The 14274-nt window shown below is 37.1% G+C and overlaps 1 protein-coding gene and 1 non-coding gene across 6 annotated transcripts in view; both read right to left on the bottom strand.

Moving 5' to 3' along the window:
- TOX (thymocyte selection associated high mobility group box) overlaps window positions 1-14274 on the bottom strand; it is a 309096-nt gene that overhangs the window by 261828 nt on the left and 32994 nt on the right. The window lies entirely within an intron of this gene.
- On the bottom strand, window positions 5084-5155 carry TRNAC-GCA (transfer RNA cysteine (anticodon GCA)). The gene has a single exon. It is a non-coding gene; the product is annotated as a tRNA-Cys (tRNA).

A 14274-nucleotide genomic window follows, 5' to 3' on the forward strand; every position in this document is an offset into this window, starting at 1 on the left:
TGTGTAATATAGTATTGAACCACCGAATTATAAATATCATTTAAACTCAGAGGGCCCAGGTACCTTCAAGGAAAAATAATTTTTTTTCCTAACAGTCCTTGTTCACTGTCAGTTATTCTCAACTTATAAGCTTGTGGGTCAAACTTCTTGTTGCTGTTTACTCGCTCTAAACTAAGCCAACTCTCTGCAACCCCATGAACTGTAGCCTACCAAACTCCTCTGTCCATGGAATTCTCCAGGCAAGAATACTGGAGTGGGTTGCCATTTCCTCCTCCAGAGGATCTTCCCAACCCAGGGATCAAATCTGCGTCTCCTGCATTGACAGGCAGATTCTTTACCACTGAGCCACCAGGGAAGCCCTATGGGTCAAACTAATTAATGACAAAAAGCTTAGTATAACTAAAATATGACAAACTTAATGTTAATAAAAATAATGCACTACATTTCATATCATTGCACCCCAAATGGTAAACAACAAAATTACACAGATTGTCCCACAGATCCCTACTGTGCCTGAAAATGCTAGTAGATATTGAGGTAGAGGACGATAGGGTTCCAGAAATAGTGAGGTTAAACAATTGAACAACTGCCTTTTCTGCAGATCCTCTGAGTAGCTGTTAATCTCACTGCAGACCCAAAAGAAGCAGGGTTTGGTGTGCTATCATTTTCTGAACTTATTTAAGCATAGAAAACCAAATTTCCTGAAATTTCTCATTTGTGGAAAAGGAAAAAAATCTCCAGGATATAGCTAAGCTAATGTTCTAATTTAAAACTACTGTAATAACTGTAATACATTATTATTTCTAAACACACTCCTCCATTTCTAAAGACATTGTGGAAAAACTGGACCTTATAGTTTTCACAAGCTTGGCTGTCCCAATGTCACTCTTTGTAAATGCTGGAGACAAGAATTCACACCAAGGATAAGACTCCAAAAGATGGAGATGATTCTCTGCTAAAAAAAGAAAAACTCCATCCCTGATTAGAACTGTGGGCACTAGTTTAAAAAGCTAAGACTTAATTTTACCTATTTAATTTGCATATCAGACACCTAAAGGTTTTCCACACATCTTTCACTGATGGAAAATAGCATTTCTCTCTTTGACTTTCCAAGAAATAAAATCATATCTGTCATTTCTTTTCTAGTAGGAAAAGGTATAATTATAATAATAGTTATTACATACCATTCCTGACACACAGAAAGTGATATAGAAATGTTTGACATTATTTCTGAGAACAGATTAATAATGCTTTAAATGTTTATAATCTTAACTAGCTGAAGAACAAAAATCAAATAACAAATACAAGTTAAATCCCATAATATTGAATATTTGTGACAATGACTAACAAAAAGACTCCTGTTATTTACTAATATTCCTAGGACCTCATCCTTGATATCTAGTATTCATGTAGGTTTCCTAATGAACTCTGGATTTTATCATTAATTTAATGAGACATATTTTCTAACTCTGAAAAGTGAAAATAATTTTTGAAGGTGGAAAAAACATGGTATTTTTCCCCACTGTCCAATAAGAAGTATTCTCACAATGGGTTATGGAGCAGAGAATTGAATACAGCATAGTCCCAGTATCCAGAGCTTCCACAGAGGCCAGACTGGAGAGATGGTTCAAAGGAGGAGGAGGCAGAGGCTGAAAAAGACAAGGACTGGGGACAAGAGGAGGAGAAAGAGGAAGATGAAAAGAAGAAAGAGGAGGAGGGGTGAGGATGGAAAAGCAAAGAAGAGAGAAAACAAAAATAAAACCAAGTTTTGTTAAAACTTACTTTTGTGTGGCAGGCATTCTAAGTATTTTGCACATTTTTGTTCATTTAATCTTAACAACAGCCCAAAATGCTGGGTAATACTATCTCTATTTTAAGATTAGGAAGCTGAGGCATAGACAGGTGAGGTTAACCTGCTGTGCTGACATGACTGCTGGAACCCAACCACTTCCCAGTCAGCTGGATTGTGGACCCTAGGTATGTGATGACTTCACCAACAATGACAATATTTCCCGCTGTCTGAAGGTTAGGATAAGGTATTCATAGACATCAAGGGGTCCAGAAGAAGCACTTCGAACTCTAGGTGGGTCTGGTGAGGCTGGAAAGATGACTTCTGAGAGTGATTATGGGAAGAGTTTGCAGCAGTTAGCCAGGTAAGACAAAAAGGGGAGCATCTGAGGCAGGAAGAGTAGCCCATGTTATTTCATGATGGCTTGAATATCAAGATTCTGGCAGGTTCAAGGGTATGGTACACGTGAAGTAGTGTGGAGGGCAGATACATGGGAGGAAGCCAGGTGTCCAACCAGGAGGGGCCCTGTGCCACACAAAAGAGCTGACAGCAAGAAAGATGGATATTCAAGTGATCCAGTGAGAAATGATGAGGGCTGATATAAGCGATGAAGTAGCAAAGGAAAAGATGATGGTGAATAGGGAAGAGATTTATTGCAAGAACAGAGAGGTGTTAGTAGCACATTGGATGCAGAGGATGATAAAGAAGGAGCACGCCAGAATTCTTCCCAGGTTGTCTCTTTAAAAGTCTGAGCTGCCTCTGATTTTCTTGTATTCTCCCTCCCTTTCTCTCATTCTCCCCAGGAACCAGTGGATTGCACATTATAAGTGTTCAGGTAATTGTTGAATAAGTTGAAATCCAAGGTATTGCAAGTATACAGTTGCTGTTGTTTTTTAGTTTGTAACTATATAAACAAAGAGATCAACACACTAATTAAAATGGAAATACGACTTCTGCATTTCTGACCAATACAAGAATACCAGTTTTTACTGCATCCTTCCTTGATCACCAGGCATTCTGACACAAAAGGAAAAGAAAGAAAAGGGACTCTCTGCAATAATGTTCCTAAATATACTGCCCTATGAGTAGAAATGACATTGAATTTCTTTTTCGTTTCTTATCATTGGTGTTTTGCCACTGCTGGACTGTAATAGATCAATGACATCATCACATACCAATGATGCAGGAAGGCTTCCTACTCAAGAATAAACAGCCTTACATAGAAGACATCTAGAGAAATGAATTATGCTAATCATTGGCAAGTTACATAGTAATGATTACAGAATTAGTTGTATGGTATCTTACTCTGAACACAGTCACAGAGCTACATATCACAGAAAATTTGAAACTACAGAAATTTTTGTGGACCATCAGACTATCTTTTCCAGCTATTGTGTCTTACATTGGGAATCACGACTCAGGACACTTATAATTTATGTTACAATATTTCAATTCCATTCTTCCATTTGTATTACAGCTATTTCAAGTGCCACAAAATTAATCATATTTTTAAACAGAGAAAAATCTATTATTTCCAACATACAAGAGATGGTGTTAATTTCATTTTCTCTTCATACTATCATTAAAATGTCAAAAATGTTTTTTATTTTGCTTAGCATTATAGAAAATTGTTATTGAACTCAAATACACATACTTATAATACTGACTAGAAGTAATTAATCTAACTTACAACAAACATATGACAGGGCAATTATTTACAGGTAGTTTTATAAGTAAGTGATTCTCCTGTATTTTGCTTCTCTTCTGAATGGTTAAAAAGCTAAAACGGAAAGTTTAGACTAATACATGCATTCTTCCCAATGGATCTCTTATACCTATGACAAAATGACAAAATTGAGTTGAATTTCTAAACTAAGTTTACAAATTTATACTAAAAAAAGCCAAGAAACAAAAAACAACCCCATTAACTGATTCTACCTGGGAACATGCAAACCTCTATCTAGGCTTCTGTTTAATCTTAGAAGGAGCTAGAAGCATCTCAGAGATCAGCAACATATAAACTTCATCAGTTTCTATTACCATTATAACCTCTGCATTTTGTTAAATATCCCTTCACTAGCTCTAGAAACCATCAAGAAAACCTCAGAAAATGAATAAAATTAACAACAGCAGCAACAAATATCCAAAACTTTATTGAGCAAAACCACACGAAATATGTTGTTTGAAACCAAATAGCTGTTGGGGTTGGTGAGGGTGTGGGGATCATGGCCATAGTATTCAGGGTCCAATTTACTTTGAGGCCAGCACGTATAGTAGAATATTTTTATCTTAAGTTTTTCTTTCACAGAATTCAAGTCCTCAAGACATTATCATTGGACAGTATCCCAGAAAATTAAACACAAATCCCTGAGCTAGAGAAGAATGATCATGGTCTCCATAAATCTACTTAATGGAACTCAAGCCTTCCCTTGGACAGATGTGGAAGACCCGACTTAAACAATATTAAGTGTTCCATCCAACATAACTTGCTCCCTTCACCCCTCTACACTCCAGGACCCCCAAAGACACCCCTGAGTTGTGATCAAGCACTTCCTTCACCTAAATAATATGGCTTGTATATATTATTATGCAAAGATAAAGCATTAATTCTCAAACTTTATAAACCATTCTCCTATTTCCTCACTGTCCTTATTATTTATAGATTTTCCACTTTTTTTTATACCTTGAATTGTCCAGATAATAATTTTAATTCTCCACATCAATCATGGCAACAAACACTGCCACAGAAATAAGTAACCTTTTGCAAGTCTCTTTACCTCTCAATTCCTAATTTCTCCAACAGTAAATCTGTCTGCAAACATGTCATTTATCAGTTCTCTGAACAAATATCTATCAAACTTCCACTGAAGAGAGGCAAAGAACTGGTGTTTTCTGCTCAGAGTGCTACCCAAGTGCTCACAAAGTGGGTACCCAAGAAATACATTGGTAACTAACCAGAAAATATAGTTCCTACACTTGCTATCTTAGCAAAATGCTGAATATTTGTACAATTGAGAAAAAGCAGCAGATAAAGAGTAAAACATGTTCCTGGTAAGAAAAGTAAAAGTGAAAGTCGCTCAGTCATGTCCGATTCTTTGTAACCTCACAGACTATACTGTATGGAATTCTCCAGGCAGAATACTGGAGTGGGTAGCCCTTCCCCTCTCCAAGGGATCTTCCCAATCCAGGGATCGAACTCAGGTCTCCCGAATTGCAGGCGGATTCTTTATCAGCTGAGCCACAAGGGAAGCCCAAGAATACTGGAGTGGGTAGCGTATCCCTTCTCCAGCAGATCTTCCCGACCAGGAATCGAACCAGGGTCTCCTGCATTGCAGGCAGATTCTCTACCAACTGAGCTATCAGGGAAGCCCTCTGGTAAGAAAATTAACCATCAATCAAGAAATAAGTTTTTAATGAACATTTATCTACCATGTATGCTGTAAGATATCCAGATGGATCCAGAAGAAAAATGTCTGGCCCCTAAAAGCTGTACTCCATCGCTGAAGTATTACTTATTTACACACAAAATGATGAAGCGACAGTGAAATATAGTGTGAAAATAGTGCAATATCAAGAACTAAAATATAGTAGATTGCTTCTGAACGTCAGAGACTGAAATTAGAGAAAAGTGAAGGTGAACTGGGATCAGGAAAAGTTTAGAAGGAAGACTTGACCCTAGAACCTGAGCTCCAAAGGAAGCAAACAACCTGGTCAAGTGTGGGCATTTGAGGTGAGAGGGGCAGAGAAAAGATGGAGACACAGGAATTTATGTACAACACTCAGAGGGAGCATGAGATGCCAGGCCTTTGGAGACAGAGGTCCAGCATCATGAGGAGGCCATGCCAGGTTTAAGATTTCATGCAAGAGAAAGTAAGGAGCCAGTAGAAGAACAAGGAAACCCCTTTGTGACTAAGAAAGATCACACAACCCTTTGTTACATGTAAGCAGATCTGAAGGCAGGGACAACAGATAAAGGCTCTTTCAGGGACACAGCCATGAGATGGTACTGGTGAAAACAGGAATTCCAGCACATTCCAAGAAGACAAATTGACAGCATTTACTGATGTGATAAAGTGTGCAAAGAAGAAATCCAGATTTTTAGCCAGAAAGACCCAGAAGAACAAAGATGATAATGGCAAAACTGATGAAAGAGAGTTGATAAGTTTGACTCTGGAGATGTTAGCCTAAAAAAAAAAAATCTGTAAAAAATAATACATAAAAATCATAGGATTTGATGTCTACTGATGTTAGTATTTTGGTCAGCATTATAGTCACTGCATAAACCATGGCCACAGATGTGTCGACTAGAGAAGTAAAGGCAAAGAGAGAAAGGCAGCAGCTGAAGTCTGACAAAGACTCCTCGATCAAACTTTAGTCAGGCTCCTCTGAGCCCTCTTCCAACCATGTCTCGACCTTGAGCTGCAACCTCTGTCTTTGCAGTGTCCAGTTTCAGCAAGAATTCTTCTAAGCCACTTTAGAGAGAATCCCCCCCATCCTCAATCTCTGATCAAATTCCCCATCTCCCATCATCCTGTCCATTGTATCTGATCACCCTTGCCTGTCTCCAACAAGAATCCTGTGAGGTCAGTCTCACAAGAATGACCCCTGCCCACAATTACCCTTAATAATCTCCCAGCCTCCAATCTTTCTTGCAAGCTAGCTCCCTGACTATAAATCCCCACTTATTCTTGTTGTATTCAGAATTGAGCCTAGTTTTTCCCCACTGCAACGGTCTTGACACCACCTGTCACAATAGTCTGGATTAAAGCCTTCCTTATCATTTTGACAAGTTTCAGAATAAGCTTTTCTTTAACAAGGGTCAAGTCAAATGGATTACCTATTATTAAGGGGTCATGAAGAGTCTGTGAGAAGGGGAGACAGAGTTCCATTTCCTAGGAAGGAGAAAAATAATAATCAAATAGCAACAAAACAACAGCTCTGACCCCATCAAGAGCAATACTAGAATATCATTTGTATCATACTTTATAAAACAATTTCACATATATTATCTTACAGTTAAATCCTCACAGAGAATGAGATGGTTGGATGGCATCACCAACTCAATGGACATAAGTCTGAGCAAACCCTGGGAGATAGTGAAGGACAGGGAAGCCCGCCGTGCTGCAGTTCATAGGGTCACAAAGAGTCAGACACAATTTAGGGACTGAAAACAACAATAACAAATCCCCACAACAGTCCAAAAATTCATAGAATTTTTTCATTTTTCCCAAACAAATCAAAAGTGGAGAAAGTCAGAATGGGCCAGGGTCACACAGCTCCTGTACCATCAGGAGCTAGGGTATCAAAAACCCGCCAACTGCTCAAGGCAGTTCTGGTCCGGGGTGAACATGTCTGAGGAATTCTACTGCCGTCACAGATGACCACTTCTCTTGAAATTAAAAATATGCCCCTGAATTTAAACCGTATAACCATGGAAGTAAATGCCCTTGGTTCTGCCAGTGAGCACCTACTTCCTCCTACGTTCTCGGAGGCCCAGTGTCTACGCTGGAACCCCAGCTCCATCTGTCTCCTGCATGTTTGGATGGAGATAGGTCACCTGTTCTTGAGGCTCCATTTAAGTTTAACAGTATCTCCTTCAGATCTTTTTCATCATGAAGTCTCTGTAACAGTGAGGTCATTCACTTCCTCACTGGGATATGACCAGGAAAGGCATGAAGCTTGGTACTCAAGAATGTGTGTCTCATGGCCCTGATCCCTGGATTTCTGAGGGCCCCGCTTATAGAGCTCCCCAAACATACAGAATATATACAAGCACAGAAGTGCTATCACTCTGGCACAGAGTACTGCTCCTGCACTGACTCTTTCCTGGTGAGAGTTGGAAGGTTCTAGATAGTCTTGATGAGAGACTAAAATCTATCTAGACTAAGAGCCTGAACAATTGACATTTTATTTACATGGCTGATACTGAATGAAGTTCAATACTTATTGATTCTTGCTTGTTTGCTAAGGGCTATGGTGTAGAAAATGTGCCATTACAAAAAAAAAAAGGAAAACTTACTTTTTGGACTATAAAGAATAGAGGCAAATGAAAGTCTAACAATCCTACCTAGAGAACAATAGTTTTGTCCCTTTAACTCATGGTAAGACAAATGTTAAACATAGTAAGTTTTGCCTTCTGAGGCAGCCTTGGCTGCACTTAGGAATGCCTAGAGTCATTGCCAGTGGAAGGTGAGTCAACTCAGGAGGAAAGAAAGACAAAGGGAAATGGAGGAGAAAGTATTATCCACACAACAGCTAAATTATGAAAACTAGTAGTGCTATCACCAAGGATCATAAAGCCTAATTCTACCTGTGCTATATTCCAAGCTTGGGCACTGGTAAAGTTTCATGGGCCAATTCATGAGCTTTGGGACTAGAGCAGAGAGAGCAGGTGGCCTGAGCGGCTGTCATATCTGCAGTCATCACTCTTCCTCCAGGAACCTGGGACAGCAGCCCCTCCCACTGGGAGAAGGACACCTGTGATGTGGTGGAAATTAGAAATTTTTACATGCTGCATCTGACAGTGCACTTGGAAAGTTTTTTAATGGAAGAAATCTGATTCTTGCATAGAAAAGGAGTTTTCAAGTTAATTCAGGATCACAGCACAAATGAGCTGAGACAGCAAACTTAGGTTAGCTCCCACACAAGATTCCTGCAACTCCTTAAACTATACCTTTATTTGCTTAAGTTTTTTTTTTTTTCCTGTTATTGTACAATAGAAGAGGAACTCAAAATATCTATGGTGACTTCAAGTTTCACATTCTGATTGAATTTTCAGAGCACCATTCAATATCCGTGAAAAGTAGCACTTGGAAAAATATCTTTACATGATTTCTAAGAAAAGTAGAATACAACACCTCTGAAGGTATTGATTATGTTACTTGGGAAAGCTCTAATAACTGCGGCTTGTCAGGCAGAATGAAGCATCCTTTGGCATCATGTTCAAAGCAACAGTGAAGGAGAGGATAAAATTGAGGCAAAGGAATAACAGGTAATTCCATCCTATTTTAAAAAGCCAGATAACTGACACTGGGAGTTATTTGAAAAGGCAAATACTGGATGGCAGGCTTTCCGTGGCTACTGTAATTCTATACCTTTACCAAAAACTTGTGTATGTATTTATTTCCATTTTCCCATAATTTAAATCAAATCACTGAATATTTATAAAGGAGAGAAAAAAGAAAACTATTTTACCTTGAGCCATAATAATCAAAGAGATTTATTTTAATTTGGTTCTCTACTCTGAATGTTTCCAGTCAACCCCCGCAGTGATTTGATTCATTGTGACTATCTGAGAATAGCTTTTTGAGACAGCAACATCATTTCAGCTAGATTCTCATCTTGCCTTACTCTTGTTAATACCATTTGATAAGCCCATAACTAGTAATTTGTGGATATTATTTCAATTTTATTTTGTAACAATTTATATTTGTTCAGCTTGATTTTAATTTGGAAAAGGCTTATATATATATATTGTTTTTAATTAAAGGAAAACCACTAATGCTGTAAAAGTCTGCTTTTAAAAGAAAATCTTTTACAGAGAATCAGGGAATTGAAAGTATCATTTGTCAGTGGGTCACTTTGGGCAGACTTCATCCATGAGACCTTGAGGACATAAGCTGGGAGGTTTTCTTGAGTCAAACAGCACTGTGAAATCTATAACAACCAACAGTAGGGGGTTACTTCAAAGAGTGTGATTGCACAACTAAAACTATCTTAAAATACACTTATGGATACAAATTTTATTTAATTAATGCCTCTATGTCCTGTACATATCTACCCTTCACACAACTGTTAAACATATTCATTTAATGCCTCCTAGGTGTGTGCACAATAGTCACTGTTAAGGGGATAGAATGATGAACAATATAGGGATCTTGTCCTCAAGGGAAAAGAAAGCTAAAATTTGTGGGACACCTACTATGTGCCATACCTTAAACTGTATCTTTGTTACTACAATCATTCTCAAGAATAATCTTCAGAAGTCATATGACTTTTGTCAGCTAAGTGAGAAAAAGGCTTTTAAGTTTTCTCTTAACGTATCTTCATTACTATATCTCCATACTTGTGAATTTGTATGATTTCTCTATAAATTAATGAGAAAAAGAATCTATGTCCCTTATGTCTTCCCTTTCTCCAGTCTGAAGTTAGGGAGGAAAAGAACCCCACGTTTATCCAATTTCATTTCTCCTTAACCCACCCCCTTCATTATTTTCTTAAAAGAACTCACAGTCAGTTAGAGATCTGCACTTAAGAGGCTATTTCTGGGCTTCTGTTGCTGTATCTGGGGTGAGGGAGTGTGGGTAAGCAGAGAAAACCTGACTCCAGTACAGGCTTTCCTTTGTACCTCGGTGGACAATCAACAGACTAAGTCAGGAAAGGAATTCCAAGTATAGTTGCCTTAATAGGCTAAAATTAGAATGAGGGATAGGACAGAGAAAGAAAGAACAGAAAAGCAGGCAGAGAAGCAAGGAGAGGCTGTATAAATGCATTTTGTAAACTCTTCCTCTTGGAACCTACAATTATTTTTATATTTATTTAAGCAAATTTTTAAATAACCATTTACATGCTAGCTGTCTCTACATTAAATCCTCTTAGTCACGGTGGGGAAAGAGAGCTTACCAATCAAACTGTCCTATGATCAACAACTCAAATGACATTTTAAGAGTCATTCCAATGTATTTGGTTATTAGACAGGTTTACTGGAAAAATAAAATAAAAATGAGTGCCTAATCATTTCAGTTTTTAATCCAACACTACAAGGAACATTTACGCAGATGAAATATACTTGTAATAACAGTGCTTAGAAATAAACACTATTAAGAAAGCTTAGGGAATGATTATATTTTATTCAATAGAAAAAAAAAAAAAAACAGTTGAACTCTGCTCTTGTCTTCTGTTTCAACATTATGCCTCTGTCCCTCCTCCTCTTGTAATAAATATTCTCTTGCCAGCCCTGTTACTGACAATAATGTAGGTGAACTCTGCACCATGGACATCTGTCATTATTAATGACCATGGGAGAGAGAAACGATAACTCACTCTTTTAGGAACCAAGAGAGCAAAACGCTATAGAAATTTCCTTTCACATTTTCTGACGCTAGAGTATTTACATTTAGCCTTTCTAAATTCACCAGTAAGCCTCAGTAGCAGAATAGGAAGGGAAAAAACCTCACATTTTAAAATGTCAACTGAATAATACTGTTGACATAGAAGACACTTGTTGCTCTATGAAAGTTTTTATGAAAACAATGTTACATACGCAATGTTTTAGGTATACAATACATATACTCCTTTTAAAGCTCAGCCTATAAAGAAATGTTATGGTAGGAACATTTTTTTTACTCTCAGGCTTAAATAACTTTTAATATGAGACTAGCCCACAAAATGCTTTTACTAAAATAACAGCATTCCATTTAGTAAGTTTATAAAAGTATATATTTATTTTAAATTAGGCCTTTTAGGTATTTGTACTTGAATGTTGAGAGTATTAAAATACTAAGTTTTTATTATCAAAATATAAACAAAATGCTATAGAAACAAAGTAAAAGATATGTGCTGCTTTAAGAACAAAGAGTCCTTATTCACTTCTCAGAAAAATGAGGATGATTGTGCTAATTCTGTGCTGGAAAATAGCCACACGAATCTGTATTAGCCATTTCTTACTGGAAGGACAGATAACATTCTCTAATAAAATAAAAATATACCAATTCATGCAGACATTGTATTCCAAGCTAATTCTCAGGTAACAACCTTCTGTCTCTTCTCAATTTTTAACCACCTACTCTTAGTATCTTTTGCTTCTTAGTATTGAGGCTGACCAAATGTGTCATGAGGGTTATTTTGACTTTTCCTAAACATAAGGTTTAAGACTTCAGTAGACTGGAGGGCTCAGTTTAAGCCACTACCGTGCTCTGCTGTCTTTCTCTTATCTTCCCACTGCCCCTTGCACTGTTCTATTGACGTGTGAAACTCTAGAAATGTCAGCTTTTGTCAACATTACAGTCTACACTGTTATTAATACCTTTTTAAGAAAGCATAAAGAGATACTAGAAAACAACTTTGTCTTTCAACAGATTTTTAGAAGACAGTAAAATATCCATAAATTTAAAACATTCTCTACTCAAATCCCAAACTGAAATATAGTTTTCCAAATGCAATGCCAAGTATAAATGTAACTGTATATGCCAATGAATACTGTAGTAATAACTCCAGATTTCACATCTGTTTAAATGATAAATCATGCCAAATAATAAGGAAACAAAAAAGTAAGCAATGAAATACAAAAAAAGGATAGTCAGAAGTAGGCCCTACACATCTCCCTGAATTGTCAGACTCCTCCACATACTATACGATAGCAAAAACCAAGACAAATTTTGATCTGAGAGATATTCTACTAGCAACCCTTAAGGAAAACAATCCCTCAATTTTTATGTACATACGTCAATGAATGAATCAATAAATCAACAATAATTAGATTTCAATTATATATTCCACCAGCCACCAAAAGGTACACTTAACTGAAATGTTTGTCTACACTCACTTTCAGAAAAAATTAAATCCAATCAAACATTTGGTTTTTTAAATTATATAACACCAAAATAACCAATTTGAAATTGTCATTTTCCATTTTGTTTTCAGTGCAGATGGAAATACACTAAAGAAAGGCAGCAGGCTCTGTGTTGGGAGAGGGTCTCTTCAATTTTATCAAATGATCCTAGCACTTCTCTTATTAGAGAAGCGAGACTAAGGGTGTGAGGTTTGGGAGAACAAGATGGAGAGAGGATTTTCTCTACAAATTTTCCCTCCTCTGAATCTCCCGTTACAAATTTTCAGGTTGAATCAAACCATTCCACCAAAGCTCACAGAGAATAAAATCTATTTGCCTTCTGGGATGTGGGGAGCTGTGGGAAACACATTTTTCCTCTCCCAACTCCATGCCTGCTCTATCTCTCCCCACCTATTCATGTCAGATGACAGAATCAGGCCAAATGGGTTTGTTTCTATCTCTGGTACTGTTTTTGCTTAATAGACTTCCCTCATCAGAGGCCTAGACCTTATTCCCACTTAAACTTTTAGTCACTAAAACTAAAAAAGAAGCATCAATAAACATTTTAGGGACATAAAATCATTCCATTCTGCCAAGTGTTTGAAATGAAATTAGTTCAAAACACTTTATCCTTAAGATTGCAAAAACATTGTGATACTAAATATTCAATATTATCAGTCAGGCAAATTGGCCCAGGTCAAATGAGCAAATTTTTTAAATGAGATTGCTAAATTTCTCAACTTGATAGCTTCGTAATAAATAATGTGCTTTCTATTCAAGCTGTACATTAAGTCTTTTATGTGGCCTAAGGCACTCTCTGATGGCTATGCCCATTACAATGTAGCCATAGAAACTGACACATTTATTTCTTGGATTAGTGTGCCATTGAAAATATTAATATGATGCAGTAAATGGGGATTTAATCTAATCTACTGATGGTAGGATGAAGTTAGTAAAAGGTTGAGTGCCCTTATGGAGAAAGAAAGATTATATCTGCAGAGAGAAGCTTGTTACTGGTTACAAAGATCAACTAAACAGCCTATGACATATTATGCACTTTCTACGTTTAAACAGACTTTGTCAAACTCAGCATGGAGGCTTTCTGCAGGCCAAAGAATGCTTTTTCACACATATATTAAAGATTTCAACATCCAAGTTGAAACACCTTTTATCTATAAGCATAAACAAAATAGGACTCCTCTCACAACTTACTTTGTGAAACATGGCACACAGGGTGAAACTGACATGCCCAAATCCATTTTGTTAATAGTAAAATTTGTTTTGACTTGAAAGTGTTTGCTTAGCCTTTCACCTCTGCCAAGGGTTACCAAAAAAAGAAAAATAGAAGAACTTCACCAAAGAAAGCCAATTTTATTTAACATGTTCTGAGAAAATAGAAGCTTATCAATTTCACCATTCATTTTGTTAATTTCTAACTGGAAATCAAATACCGATAAATACTCCTTTTGTTGTGGGATAGATCACAGTTGACTCTGATGCTTCCTAATAATTCATAGGATTCCAGGTCTGTCCCCCCCCTTCACTCTGCAGCAAACTACATAAATTTCAAAGATATATTCTGACAGATGAGGCATTATTGAAAAGCAAAGTACAGCACTTTGTCCTTGAAAAGTTAACATGTAATGCCATAAAGTATTCAAATAATAATTTACTCAATCTTTCAGGGTAATTAATTAAAATGCTCGAGATGTTGGAGAAAATCACCTTGAGCTTATAAAACTGGAAAGCCCCCCTTTCCCTCTCTGCATGCAAGCTGCCCCTGCAGACCTACCACATGCTTTCCCAGTTATAGGGTTTGATTTCAGAAGATAATAAATAGCCAGGATCTAATTTTGCCATGTCACAACCGATTATGTTTCACAAGAAAAGGTAGAGTGCTCACCTACCAGATGAAGGTGAAACATAAAACCACTTT

The sequence above is a fragment of the Ovis aries genome, chromosome 9 (assembly GCF_016772045.2).
Source record: "Ovis aries strain OAR_USU_Benz2616 breed Rambouillet chromosome 9, ARS-UI_Ramb_v3.0, whole genome shotgun sequence".
NCBI classification, from domain to species: domain Eukaryota; kingdom Metazoa; phylum Chordata; class Mammalia; order Artiodactyla; family Bovidae; genus Ovis; species Ovis aries.